The sequence below is a fragment of the Puma concolor genome, chromosome B3, assembly GCF_028749965.1.
Source record: "Puma concolor isolate L17-30 chromosome B3, mPumCon1.1.hap2, whole genome shotgun sequence".
In the NCBI taxonomy this organism is placed as follows: domain Eukaryota; kingdom Metazoa; phylum Chordata; class Mammalia; order Carnivora; family Felidae; genus Puma; species Puma concolor.
The window spans coordinates 38,563,299-38,576,840 of NC_141672.1; the positions used below are offsets into that span (position 1 = coordinate 38,563,299).

General features: G+C 42.9%; 1 protein-coding gene across 3 annotated transcripts in view; it reads left to right on the forward strand.

Annotated features, from left to right (window-relative positions):
- The first annotated feature begins 11,276 nt into the window (after positions 1–11,276).
- PPP2R5E (protein phosphatase 2 regulatory subunit B'epsilon) overlaps positions 11,277–13,542 on the forward strand; it is a 151,003-nt gene continuing 148,737 nt past the window's right edge. For all 3 annotated transcript variants that reach the window (XM_086709587.1, XM_086709589.1, XM_086709588.1), the window contains exon 1: positions 11,277–11,410. The gene's annotated coding sequence lies outside the window, so the exon portion shown is untranslated. The remainder of the gene's footprint in view (positions 11,411–13,542) is intronic.

The following is a 13,542-nucleotide window of genomic DNA, read 5'->3' on the forward strand; positions in this document are numbered from 1 at the left end:
AATACTATGTAGCAGTGAAAGGGGATAGTCTAAAGGATCCGTATCAACATGGTTAAATTAAAAACACATCATTCTGGGGCACCTGGGTGGCTCAGTCAGTTAAGCATCCGACTTCAACCGGGGTCATGATCATGTGATTCGTGAGTTCAACCCCCTCATCTGGCTCTCTGCTGTCAGCATGGAACCTGCTTCAGATCCTCTCCCCCCCACCCCTCTCTCTGTCCCTTCCCTGCTTGTGCTCTCTTTCTCTCTCTCAAAAATAAATAAACATAAAAAAAAAATAAAAGCACATCATGTTGAGTGAAAAAATAAGTTACAGAAGATAACATACCAATTATATACAAGCCTAAAATATGAAAAAGGTACTACATGCACCTTAGGAATGTGTACATATTTAGTAAAGGTATAACCTGTACAATATTTAGTATAAGTTATGTAAAAGTATGATATCATGGGATTAAAAAACACCAGATTTAGGGTCATGATAACCTGTGAGAAAGAAGAATAGGATGGAAAAGTTTACATAAGATGCTTTCACTGTGCTGGTATTTATTTCTAGAACTCGGTGGTAGGTGCCATGGCTAGATGTTATATTCCTCATTCTGGGGCTTTGTAAGCCTAAGATGTTTTGTGAAATAAAATTTAAAGGTAATATATATTCTTTCTAAAAAATCAAAACAATATCTGAATATATAATTTAATCACTACTTCCAACCTGTGACCAAAGGAGTTCACTGCTAACAATTCTAAGTACATCCTTCCAGACTTCTTCTGGATATTTACCTTTTCTAGATATCTATATATTTCATACATCATGTCTTTTCTAATATAATAGGGTACTGCTTTACAAATAATTTTGTAATTCTTATTTTTTTTTTTTTTTTCACTTAATACCATAGATACCTCTCCATATAAATACATATACAGGGCGCCTGGGAGGCTCAGTTGGTTTAAGCATCTGACTCTTGATCTCAGCCCAGGTCATGATCTCATGGTTTGTGAATTCGAGCCCCTCATTGGGCTCCTTGAATAATAGCGTGGAGCCTACTTGGGATTCTGTCTCTTCCTATCCCTGCCCCTCCCACGCTCTGTCTGTCTCTCAAAATAAATACATAAACTTAAAAAAAAATACATACACAACTCCCTCATATTTAATTGCTATATAAGATTCCATGGCACGAATATGCCATAATTTTACTACACCTCGATTGATACATTCTTCGGTGCTTTCTATTTTTTGTTATTAAAATTATGCATTAAACACCCCTGGTGAACCTTAGAAGTGTTTTTGTTTAGAAAATTTTCAGGAGGAAGAATTTTTGAGGGAAAGGCTTTTTTAAGAGTTTTGCTTAGCAATTAAAAATGAAAGACATCTCCAAGGAATTACGGTATACTTCTCTATGTAAAATCAATACGTAAAAAATTCATCTAAGTGAACCACAAAAGCACTAAAACTACAAGAGAAGCAAAGAACTCCAATAGATAACTGTGGAAAAATGACATAAATGACTATTAGATGCATGGAAAATATTTTAACTATTCCAGCTCTGTGATTGAAAAGATGAAAATGATACTTAGTTTCAAATATTTGGCCTGTACATTTGGACAGGATGAGAAAGGAAGTAATAGTGTTGGCAAAGTGGCAGAAATTAATCAAGAACTTAAAAATGTTCATATTCTTAGGTTCGTTAATTCTATTATTATAAATTTAACTTGAAGAAATAAAGATGTTGTAAGTAGACAACCATTGGGTGTTATTTTGGGGCAATGGCTCCTTCTCTTCTTTTTCTTCCCCCAAACCCATGGAAACAGCAGAGAGCCCCCAACATTCATTTTATGCAACATGGCTGATAGCCAGACCACAGCTGACTGGAATAGGCATAGGTCCCTGACCTAAGCTGGGCCCTTGGTCAGAGCAGGGGACCCTACTAGAGATCTCAGCTGCTCTCTGAAATAAAGACAATGCAAACGTGAGAGCTAGATCTGCCATTTTGTACCACATGGCCTGTCCCTCAGAGAAGGCCCCTCTTCAGTGTGAGAAAAAAAAAAAAAAAAAAAAAAAAAAATGGAGCACAATCACAGCAAAAGACAGAAAGCAAAAAAAGACCTCAGGGTTTTCCCGTCCTGCTGCTAGTCCCTGCTTGCTGAGGCTAACTGAATCCCTGCCCAGAATTCCAACAATTCCCCGTCTTTGCTTACACGGGTTCCCATAAGTCCCTGGTAAGGCTCCTGCTGTTCTGACTCAACTGAGAAGCATGGATTCTGCCCTGTTCCTCAACATCCCAGCACACAGAGAAGGATCCCAGCTCTGAAGGTGTACGGGGGGAAGCCAAGGAGGGATGGAAGGAAGAATTCAATTCTGGTGGAGCACTTATTAATTAAATGAAAATAATTTGTGTGACTCATTTTGGATAGTTCCTGGTCTATAGTAAAGAATGCCTTAAACAAACAAACAAACAAAAGCAAACAGGGTGCCAAGCCAGGAGGGAATGAGAATTCTGAGTGTCCCAAAGTTCAGCTTAAATATCATTTCCTCTTTTTCCCTTTTTTTTTTTTTTTTTCCTATTTTCCCCTCCTGATCACAAGATTTTACACTGGCTCTGGGCTTCCATAATAATTAGCCCTTGATTATAACTTCTTATAAATAACCAGAGAGATAGTACTTATTATGTCTTACTCAGATTTGAATTTCCCCAGGGTACTTAAATGTTTGGAATGAATGCATTAGGGAACGATTAAATGCATTTATGAAAACTTGGTTAGGAAAGTTCTCCTATATTAAGTGTTTGAAAGGGCTATTGAAATGTGCTAACCATCATGACGATGAGGCTTTCTCTTGAGGTGGGGCACTTGCCATAGTCTGCCTATGAAACCAGTGACTTTTAGTTAATTATAAACAGTTTTCTTTGAAAGGTCAAGACAGCTAGAATTTTATACTTTGAAGGAGTCTTTTCCAATGCTTGTTTTTCAAAACTACTTTTTCATAAATACTTTGTTCCAGTTGCCAACTGGTTTGTTAACCGAGTCACTAACCTTCCAAATCTGAGATTATATGCTTTCTTGACTTAGAAAAACCATCAAACAAAACAACTTCAACTACTTGAGGTGATTACTGCCATTATTCTTGTTTTCAAAGCTCTTTAAACCTAAATTCAAAAAAAAAAAAAAAAATCTCTCATGAAGAAGGTTGACTTGGGTCCATACTGCAACCCAACTCTACCAGCTTTTCACCAAGACAGAATGAGGGGTTCTTTGTTATTTTGGAGAGAGACAATTATCAAGGGAAATGAGTGTGGAAAGCCTTCATGTTTTCTATCTATGCTACACAGCACTGTATACAGACCTGATTGTATAGATTTCCAGTGTGGGGCAGGAAGTAGAATAATTTAGGTTTTCTGGACCTTTCTTCTAGTTTTAACTCCTTCCACTTACTAGATGTATAACCTTGAAAAGAAACTAAACTTTCTATATCTTAGTCTGCATCTGTAAAATGGGGCAAAAGTACCTACACCAACGTGTTGTGAGGTTAATACGTACAAATTGTCTGCCATAGTTTCTGGCTCATTAATGTTCAGTAAACGGGAGACCATGCTGCTGCTGATTGAAGACTTGGCCCATTGTTTCCACTTTCTTTTCTTTAAGATCTTGTGTAAGACATTTAACCTCTGTATCTTATAAATCTCTCCTTCTGCAAGATGGGAAAAGCAGTACCTTTATATTCAATTCTTTCGACAAATCATTAGCAACCATGGACTTAAAGAGGCAACTTGGTACAGTGTAAAAAGGTCTGGCCCTTGGAAGAACTGGGCTCACATTGTGGTTCTATTAGTTACTGGCTGCGTGACACTGGATAAGTTTTCTGATCCTCACGTTTCATATTTATAAATTAGAATTACTGTGTATAACGGGGCCCCCGGCTGGCTCAGTCGATTAAGCGTCCGACTTCGTTCATGTCATGATCTTGCAGACCATGAGTTCAAGCCCTGCTTCAGGCTCTGTGCTGACAGCTCAGAGCCTTGGAGCCTGCTTTGGATTCTGTGTCTCCCTCTCTCTCTCTCTCTGCCCCTCCCCTGCTCACACTCTGTCTCTCTCGTCTCTCAAAAATAAAATTTTTTTTTCAACGTTTTTAATTTATTTTTGGGACAGAGAGAAACAGAGCATGAACGGGGGAGGGGCAGAGAGAGAGGGAGACACAGAATCGGAAACAGGCTCCAGGCTCTGAGCCATCAGCCCGGAGCCTGACGCGGGGCTGGAACTCACGGACCGCGAGATCGTGACCTGGCTGAAGTCGGACGCTTAACCGACTGCGCCACCCAGGTGCCCCACGTCTCTCAAAAATAAATAAACGTTGAAAAAATAAAAAAAAAAAAATACTATGTATCTACAGAGTTAAGGTTCAAATTAAATAGTGCACACGAAAGTGAACTAACTTGCTATATGTATGTTCGCAGATTGTATATGTTGTATATGTTGTCCTTATTGGTTTATTTTGTTTTAATAACAGCACGTTCAGATTTAAGTATTTAAGTTTTCACCCTTTTTTGGTTGTCTTGCCCTTTTAGAACATTTTAGCAGTAATTTACCCTATGTTCATAGATTTTACTCTATTAATATCTTAAAAACAATGTCCTCTCTCTATAATGGAGAGATGAGAAAGAACCCTAGATGCAACATTCAACCATCGGCTGCATTTCCTAAAACCTGGCTTTGGTGTTTTAAAGGACACAGTAAAAATAACCTATTGAAGAGCAGTTTGCTAAGAATAAAGCTTATTTTCATGTTTGGTAGGTCACTGCACTGTCTTTCCTTGTGTAGGTGTATTCTAGGGGGACTTAATTCTGAAAGTATAATGCGTTTTTTTTTAATTTATTACTATTATTTTTTAATGTTTATTCATTTTTTGAAAGAGAGAGCACAAGTGGGAGAGAGGCAAAGAGAGAGGGAGACACAGAATCCGAAACAGGCTCCAGGCTCTCAGCTGTCAGCACAGATCCCAGCACAGGGCTTGAACCCACGAACTGTGAGATCATTACCTGAGCTGAAGTTGGACGCTTAACCCACTGATCCACCCAGGCGCCCTTTTTATTTTTTATTTTTGAGAGAGAGAGAGAAAGAGCATGCACAAGCAAGGGAGAGGAGCAGAGGGGAGAGGAGGAGAGGGAGAAAGAGAGAGAATCTTTTTTTTTTTTTTAACACTTATTTATTTTTGAGAGACAGAGCATGAGTGAGGGAGGGGCAGAGAGAGAGGGAGACACAGAATCCAAAGCAGGCTCCAGGCTCTGAAGCTGGCAGCACAGAGCCCGACGTGGGGCTCGAACTTACAAACCGTAAGATCATGACCTGAGCCGAAGTCGGACGCTTACCCAACTGAGCCATCCAGGTGCCCCATGAGAGAGAGAGAATCTTAAGCAGTCTCCATGCCCAGCATGGAGCCCAACTCAGGACTTGATTGCAGGACCCTGGGATCATGACCTGAGCTGAAATCAGAGTTAGATGCTCAACTGACTGAGCCACTCTGGCACGCCCTGAAAATATAATTCTATTTTATTTAATGTCTTTAAAAAAAAAAGTTTATTTATTTATTTTGAGAGAGAGAGAATGAGAGAGAGAGAGAGAGAGAGAGAGAGAGAGAGAGAGAACAAGCAGGGAAAGAACATAGAGAAGGAGAGACTGAATCCCAAGCAGGCTCCACGCCATCAGCGCAGAGTCCAAATCGGGGCTCCAACTCACGAACTGCGAGATCATGACCAGAGCTGAGATGAAGAGTTGGACGCTCAACTGACTGAGCCACTTAGGTGCCCCCTGAAAGTATAATTCTTAAGAATATCTGCTTTGAGTCTTAAAAACAAAAGCCAACAAATAAACTAGACTTGATGAATTACAGTAGGAAAGAATTCCTGGCAGGGTCACTTTAAATGATTGCCTTTCATGCTTAAGATTAGATTTCATCTAAATATTTCATTTAGTTCAACTCCTAGAAAACCCCAGATCCTGGGTCTAAGAGTAAACTGAGGCTTGGTGAGGTTAAGTGACTTGCCTGGGTGTTGTACATCCGGATTCTTTTGGGCATAAGTTATAGAAATTCAACTCCAACGTAGCTTAAACAAAAAAGGAAATTTACTGGCTCATATAATTGAAACTACTTTTGGACAGAGTTGAATCCAGCCGCTCCAATTGTGTTGTTAAAACCTGGCATCTGCCAAAGTTTCTTCCACAGTATTGGATTCCACCAGGATGGAGGGGGAGGAGATGGTAACACATAGGTCCAATTTTACCTCACTTCTGTGGTTTATGTTCCAAGAGGAAGAGAGGTATCCCTCTCCCAGCATGCACAGAGCAGATCTTGGGGAAGAGCCAACCCATCTCCTTGCGTCTTGTACCTGTCTTTCGTGGGGAGGAAAGAGAGAAGCTGCAGGGTTACCAGTCCACCAGCATCACATGAAGTGAGGAGCATGGTCCTCCAAGAAAAAGAGGGGCGTGGCCAGGAAGCAGATACTGGCCACACCAAGTCTAGGCCGTTACTCAAGGCAGGGCTAGGACAGAAACCAGGACCATAGTCCTAGTGCAAGAGAGGAAGAGAAATGGTTGAGAGCAAAAATAGTTTGAGCCTCTTTTAGAAGGAACACCAATTAGAAATGAAGATAAAGCTCTGAAATGATGTTAACTCGAATGACCGATTTTTTCACTTTTAGAAGTATACGGATATTGTAAGATGCAAATTTTTGTTATTGCTAATGACTGCTCCCACACACTTCTATCATTTAGCATGGGAGTGGTCTGAAAGGATCTGATATTTGTCGTTCCCTTGCTTCTTGTTTTCTTCCTGTCACAGTGGGGTAAGCCAGAATAAAATTTTGAGGAAAAAAACTTTCTTGAAGTTTCTAGATGGATTAAAATACAAAGAAAGTGGACGATTATGGTCATAACCAGTATTTATTGAGCAGCTAACATGTGCCAGACACACGTAACGGAGTAAATGCATAACGTCACATAAATGTGAGGACTACCCTGTGAGTTAGGAAGCATTAGTCTGTTCATTTACAGGCCGGGAAACCAAGGCTGTGAGAAGCAAATAATTTGCCCCAGCTCCTGACTGTCTGAGCTGGGATCCCACCTCAGGTACATCTGATTCCACAGTCTATGTTTTCGGCATCGTGCTTATAATTAGTTATAGCTTTAATTCAGTTAATTGTGAAATTTAACTATTTTAGAAGCGAATTTGTTGCTTACGGTGTGTTATTTTGTTTTATCCTGTACATAACAAAGTGCACTTGAAGCTGGCTATCACTTCCCCATCAGTGACGTAGGGCCCCTCTTCCTGTCTTGATCCATCAGTGACCTAGGGCCTCTCACTGCAAGGTAGGGAACTGGAGCCCCTAAACATTTTAAATCTTAGCCAATAATTGTACACATGATCACATGGAAAGCCAGGAATAACCTACAACCCTGAGGCACATCTGCAAATCTAACTGTGCTATTTGAATTGCGACCCAAGGAAATGCCACCGCCGAGGGGTTTCCCAGTGTAGATAAACGCGGCTTGAAGAAGTGTTAGAGCAGAGTCCCCTGTCTACACTAGCTGTGTGTATACTGATTTTCTTTTTGTTTTTCCCAAGAAAGCAGCTCTTGCCTCGGGCTTTTTCACTATTTTTCCCTCTCAGCCCAAAACCAGCTTTCAAAACATACACATTTTGGGCTAGTCAACTTCTAGGATGATATATAGGTCTTTTCCTCCATTACTGGTTGATGATTGGTTTGATGATACTTCTGCTTATTATCTTACCCTTCTTTAGTTCACCAGTCAGCTACCATTTGATAGTCTATGCCTTCTAGTCTCATCATATGACCAGCCTGCCAAGTAGATTCCAGCAGATTCGCGATAAGCTCAGCCTTGATATCTGGGAGGTGAATGCTTTCATCTGATACCAATGAACAGTTTTGTCACTTGATGATGGCTTCCCAGATGACTATAATGTATACTTTTGTATCATCTAGAGTAACAAGTCTCCAAACTTTTTTGACCACTCATTCCCATCAGTATGTTTTTTTGGAGGCAGTTCTTAATCAAAGATACGCATATTTATTTATAAAGTATAGACATACGCTTCCATTTATAACTCAGCCACAATATACGCTTAGGGTGAAATTCATTGTTAATGACAGTGGATATAAATCCTCATTCACATAATCTCCTTGATGAATTTAACATTTTTTTTTAAAGCCAAAATTTGGTTGGATTTGTTAGATTGTTATTTTAACTTTGAAATGTGTCTGTCGAAGATCTGGTACTAGAAATTGCAGTTCTGCCATTTGCTTGTTTTCCTGTGGTTTCTTAGCAAAGGATTCTTCTAAAGTTGTCTATTTTCTACCGGTTTAATTAAACCTAGATAATATCATCAGTAAATCCACTTAGTCGGAATCTAGCAAATTATAAGAAGTCACTACAAGATGACAGGGACTGACTGGACGGGACCACCACTGCCCACCGTTGGAAATGGGTAACTTCCACTCTTCTTTGAGGAAATCTCCTATGTTGTTCTAGGCCAAGAGAAGATTCCATGGTCAGAGTGCAGGTTCCCTTATTCTGTACATAAAATATTAATTGATCTTAATGACTTTAGTTTTCAATTAGAATTAAGCATAAGCAGATGTCCTCATATTTTATTCTTCTGCATTCCAAATGGATTGCCTCGCCCTATTCCTGAAATATATACACCCCTGGCTTATGTGGACCCCTTTAGAAAATATTGTCCAAGGAACAATTTCTCACATAGGCAAGGATGTTCCCACTTTAAAAGACCTGCTCATTTCAGTTACCCAGCCATTTTATAGAAAATGAGTTTTGAAATGAATTCTTTATAGAGATCCATAATTTTCAAGCTAAATCTCCACTCTACAAAATGTGAAATGTTCTAAGCAGCAGCTGTGAGCATTTCCAACGTGCACTACTCCTTGACGGTCCAACTGTTGCCAAGGGAAATGGAGTTGGCTTTAAAATCTTCCTTGGTTTTAATTCTGCCTTTCCCTCAATCAGAGAGCAAACGGGCTCTGCATGGCTGGAACACTCAACTTTTCATGAAGACTGGCATGTGAAATTCAGATGTAGAAATGCAGTTTCTTGAGGGTTGGAAGAAGAATGGTATTCCAGCCAGTTTTATAAAGCCTAGTGGTGGACTTTTAGAGCAAAAAAATGGGCACTATCTATACAGTGGCAAATCATCTGGAGTCAGTAGGGGGAACCGCTTCTACCAAGACGCCATTTTTTCCTGTTTCCCATTTCAGTTCAAAACCACATTTTTTTTTTTTTTTAAATCTTTCATGGCACAAAATTTTTTTCCACTCAAGATCCGTCCCTGAGAGTGTGAATAAAAATTTGCAACACCTGAGTGTTAACACAAACAAGAAATGCAATGCATTTTGTTTTTGTTACTTGTACATATGGTACCTAGTTTTATTTCTTAACTGTATAGAAAACATGATAAAATGCCGACGGGGAAAAACTAGGCTCCAAAACAACACACACAAAATTAAAAGAAAAAAATACCGGAGGGAAGTACATCAAAATGCTAACAGTATCTAAGTTAAATTTTTTCCCACAAGTTTTTAATAATTGATCTGATATTTGTAGTTAAGCATTAAGAATTTTCTTCCCTCTCAACCGTCCCCCGCACCCCCCCCCCCCCCAATAAAGATGTACCTAGCGTGCATTCAGATAGAGTGACAGTCCCAATAATTCTCTGGAATTGCATCACTTGGGTTTGAGCTCACCAAAGATGCAAACACTTCCCTAAATATTTTATTACTTCATCTAGCTAGAGTTGAGTGAAGTCTTCTCCATAAACTCTTCTGGATCCAACTTGCCAATTAAAATCTCGCAAGCTCCTAGAGTCTGGAGCTGGGATGCCCCGAGCTCTGTGCAGCGGGAGGGCCCAGGTAGTTGATCGGGATAAATGATTGCAGAGCACAGAGACAGCACTCCCACCTGCATGAGCTACACTGAACTGGCCTCTATCAAGGCTTGCAGGAGTTTCAGGGAGCTGACATTCAAAACAGAGGTTTAGGGAAAAGAAGACGGGGTGAGACAGATTTCGAAGCAATACCCAACCCTTGGCCCAGGCCCAGAGGTTCAGATTTCGGTGCCAGGTCCCACAAGGTTCAGCCGAGAGCGACTGCTGGGGGTTTCACAGAGGGCTGCAAGGGGCCCATTTACAACAACAGTGGCGCACAGGAGCGGGCAGGAGATCTTATTTTCTTCTCCGCTTATTTCAGCGCTGGTTCCCGTCCTAAGTGGGGGTCCTCCACCCCAGCCCAGAAGGACCACCCTAGGCGCTGAAGGGCGCGGATTCCAGGCCCCGGGTTCCCCCACCCTTAGCCGACCCTTGCCCTTGGACTCCTCTGCTTGAAGTCGACCGCCGCCCAGAGAAGCCGCATTGCGTGGAACCCCCTCCCCCCCACCCCCAACCCATTGATCTATCAGTCGCACACCTCCCGGCTTTTCAGGAGCTCCGCACAGGCCTAGCGGCTGTCGTACCCCCCTACTTCACCCTACTCAACCGCCTAGCGGAAGCCGCAGCGGCGCGGCCGGAGCTCGCGGCTGCATCCGGGTCCTTCTCGCCTCAGCCCAATCCTCGGCCTCCTCTCTTCCCACCCTCCTGATTCTCCGCCCCCCCCGCCGCCAATCCCAGATCTGCTCTCAGTCGAACCTGCTGGCCTGGGAGTGAAGGCGGAGGCAGGCCAATGAGGACTCGCTTCCCGTTTGAAGCCTCCAGTGAGTGGGCGCCGGAGGCGGGCGCTGTTGGCCAGAAGGTTCGGTTGCGCGTGTGCCATGGACTCAGCCGCCCGGTGATATTGACAATAGGAGAGAGAAAGGGGCATTGACGGGGACCCACCGCGGGTACCAAAGGGCGGCTCTGGCAGCGGCGGCTCCAGCTCCAGCGGCTCCTCCTCCTTCTCCTTCCTTCTCCTGCTGCCGCTGCGGATCCAGTCTTCCTCCCTCCCTTCCCCCCCTCCCCACGTCGTCGCCGTCGCCGCCGGGTCCGGGGCAACGAGCAGAGGCGCCGCCCGCCGGGAATGTGAACGAGGAGCCACCGGCTGAGCCGCTACGGGGTCGGTGCCGATTTGATGGGACGGGCCCGCGGGGGAGGATCTTGAGGCCGCCGCCGCCGCCGCCGCCGCCGCCGCCGCCGCCGGAGCGCTGAGGTTCAGGTCCGGCCGTGAGGCCTAGAGGCGCCGCCGCCGCGGAACCGGAGGGACGCCGCGCCGGACAGCCGTCGCCCCGGGCTCCCTGCCGCTGTCCGGACCTCCCCCCGCACGTCCCGGTCCCGCCACCCGCCCCCGCTGCGGCCCTCTCGCAGGTCTCCCGCCCCTCGAAACCACAGATCATCTTCGGATTCTTCCCCAGAAGCTTCAAGGTAACTTCGTCCCTCCAGCACCTCGGCTCGCCGCTTCCTTTCCTCTTCCCTGTCCTGAGGAACCTGCAGGACACCGGTCTCTGGAAGGCCTGGCCGGGGCAGGCGAGGGGTGCGGTGGGGTGGGGTGCGGGAGAGGAAGCGCCCGTCCCACTTGTCCGATTTACCTGCAAATGCTTGTGATGATGCTTCCCATTCACTCTACCCTCCTCCCTCCTTTTCCCCTCACCTTCCGGCATTGGAGGCATATTCTTGTCCCCCTTTATCCACTGACGGGGGGCGGGGAAACACGGGGGGGGGGATTGATGTAGTGTGGAGGATTCAGTAACAGCTTATCTTCTCCAGGGCTTGGGCGGGTGGGGTGGGGTGGGGTGGGGTGGGATGGGAGCAAAGAGTAATTTAGCATCCCCACAAGGAAACCCATTCCCTGTCTTTCTCCTCCACCCTGGTACCCCCTTCCACACCGCCCCCCCCCCCCCCCAACGGCTTGGATTATCCTGAACCCTGGAAATGCCCCGTGCCCGCCGCTTAGATGACGATAAAGCTTCAGACGTCCTGGTCCAGGGCAAAACCTGTTTCCCCGGGCTTTGCACGGACCCACCGCTACTGCAAGTTCAGTTCTGCAGAGCTTTAGGGTTGAGATCCTTGACGTTTATTCTGGGCCGCGGGCAGAAGGGGCAGATGATAAAAAAAAAAAAAATACTAGCAATAAATCATCTTTAGAGATGGGAGGTGAGGAATAAAAACGAGACAAAAAGAGTGATGGAGGAACAGGATTTACTGAAATCTTGCATTGTTAGGGTTAAGTGAAATTTAAATAATTCACATACCAGATTGGAAAAGCTGCCCCTAAATTTACAACATACAAATGTGATGTGGAGCTTCTTGCTGATGTAGTCATTGTGAGAAATTTTAAGTAATCTTACTTCTATAGTCATTCATAGCTTGCAATTCCATTTTGAATCTGTCACATGTTTTTTATGGTTAAATTAGATAGATTTCTAAAAACTTTTTTAAGAAAGACAACCTAACGACTTCAAAAATTCCAAACCTCAAGATCCTGTGGTTTTATTTGTTTTCTGTTTATGTTTTTGTTATTTTTACCTTGTCGGAATCCATATAATCCAGATAACTTTTTGTTCTTACATGTTCAGGAAGAAACTCCCTTACTCTTTTATTTAGAGGTTAAAAAACACTTGTCTTATGTATTGGAATGACAGGTGAGTAATTACATTTCAGTATTTCCCCCATATGCATTACTTTTATTCAAGTCTGCCATTAATCTTGAATGGAGCCTCAGTGCCACGGAAATGATGGCATCTGTTTAAATTGGAATATGAAATTGAGCTTACGGCTTGTGACTTTTAGGAAATAGCCTTCATTTTAATAATTTGAGAGGTTTAAAATCTCAAAGAACTGTTCAGTTCTCTCAGTTTGATGGAACGAAAACTAGTATTTGATGATGAACTTAAAGGGAACTCAACTTGGTTGTGTAAGTAGGGTGTGAATTTATGTTTTCATTTCAACTTCGATGCACGACTTCATCATAATTTTGTGTATTAAGCTTTATTAACTTAAGATGGCTTCATTCAAAAAGAAGACTTCTTTGAAATGCTTTTAATTATGCCCTTTATGTGTTCTGTTTACAGTAATCTAACCTGTCCTTATTTGTGGTGTGGTTTAGTTTATCATAGCTAACACAGCACATTGCATTAAAAGTCATGCCTAGATAGTTTCAGTAGTTGTAAATTTCACTTTGCTGTGATACATTGGTGTAGACTCTTGAAGTACATTAAGGGTTTTAACTCCAGAACCCATTCATAATATTAAATATCTTGTGAAAATGTATCGATGGAAGTTTTCCAGTGGCAGAGTAGCTCTAAAATTACTTCAGGAATCTCAAGATGAGAAGAGCTTTGCAGTCAGAAGATGAATAGATGGCTGAGAAGAGTTCTTCAGGTATAAATGAGCATCTTTAATGCTCATTATCAGAGTGGCAGCAGCACAGCACATTAGAACTATAATATTGCTTATGTGGTACCTCTGTTACTTCTGTTTTTTCCAAAATTTCATGTCCCCCGTTGAACGTACGACTTTTCTTGATTGATTTTATTTGCTTTCTTCATCACATAATC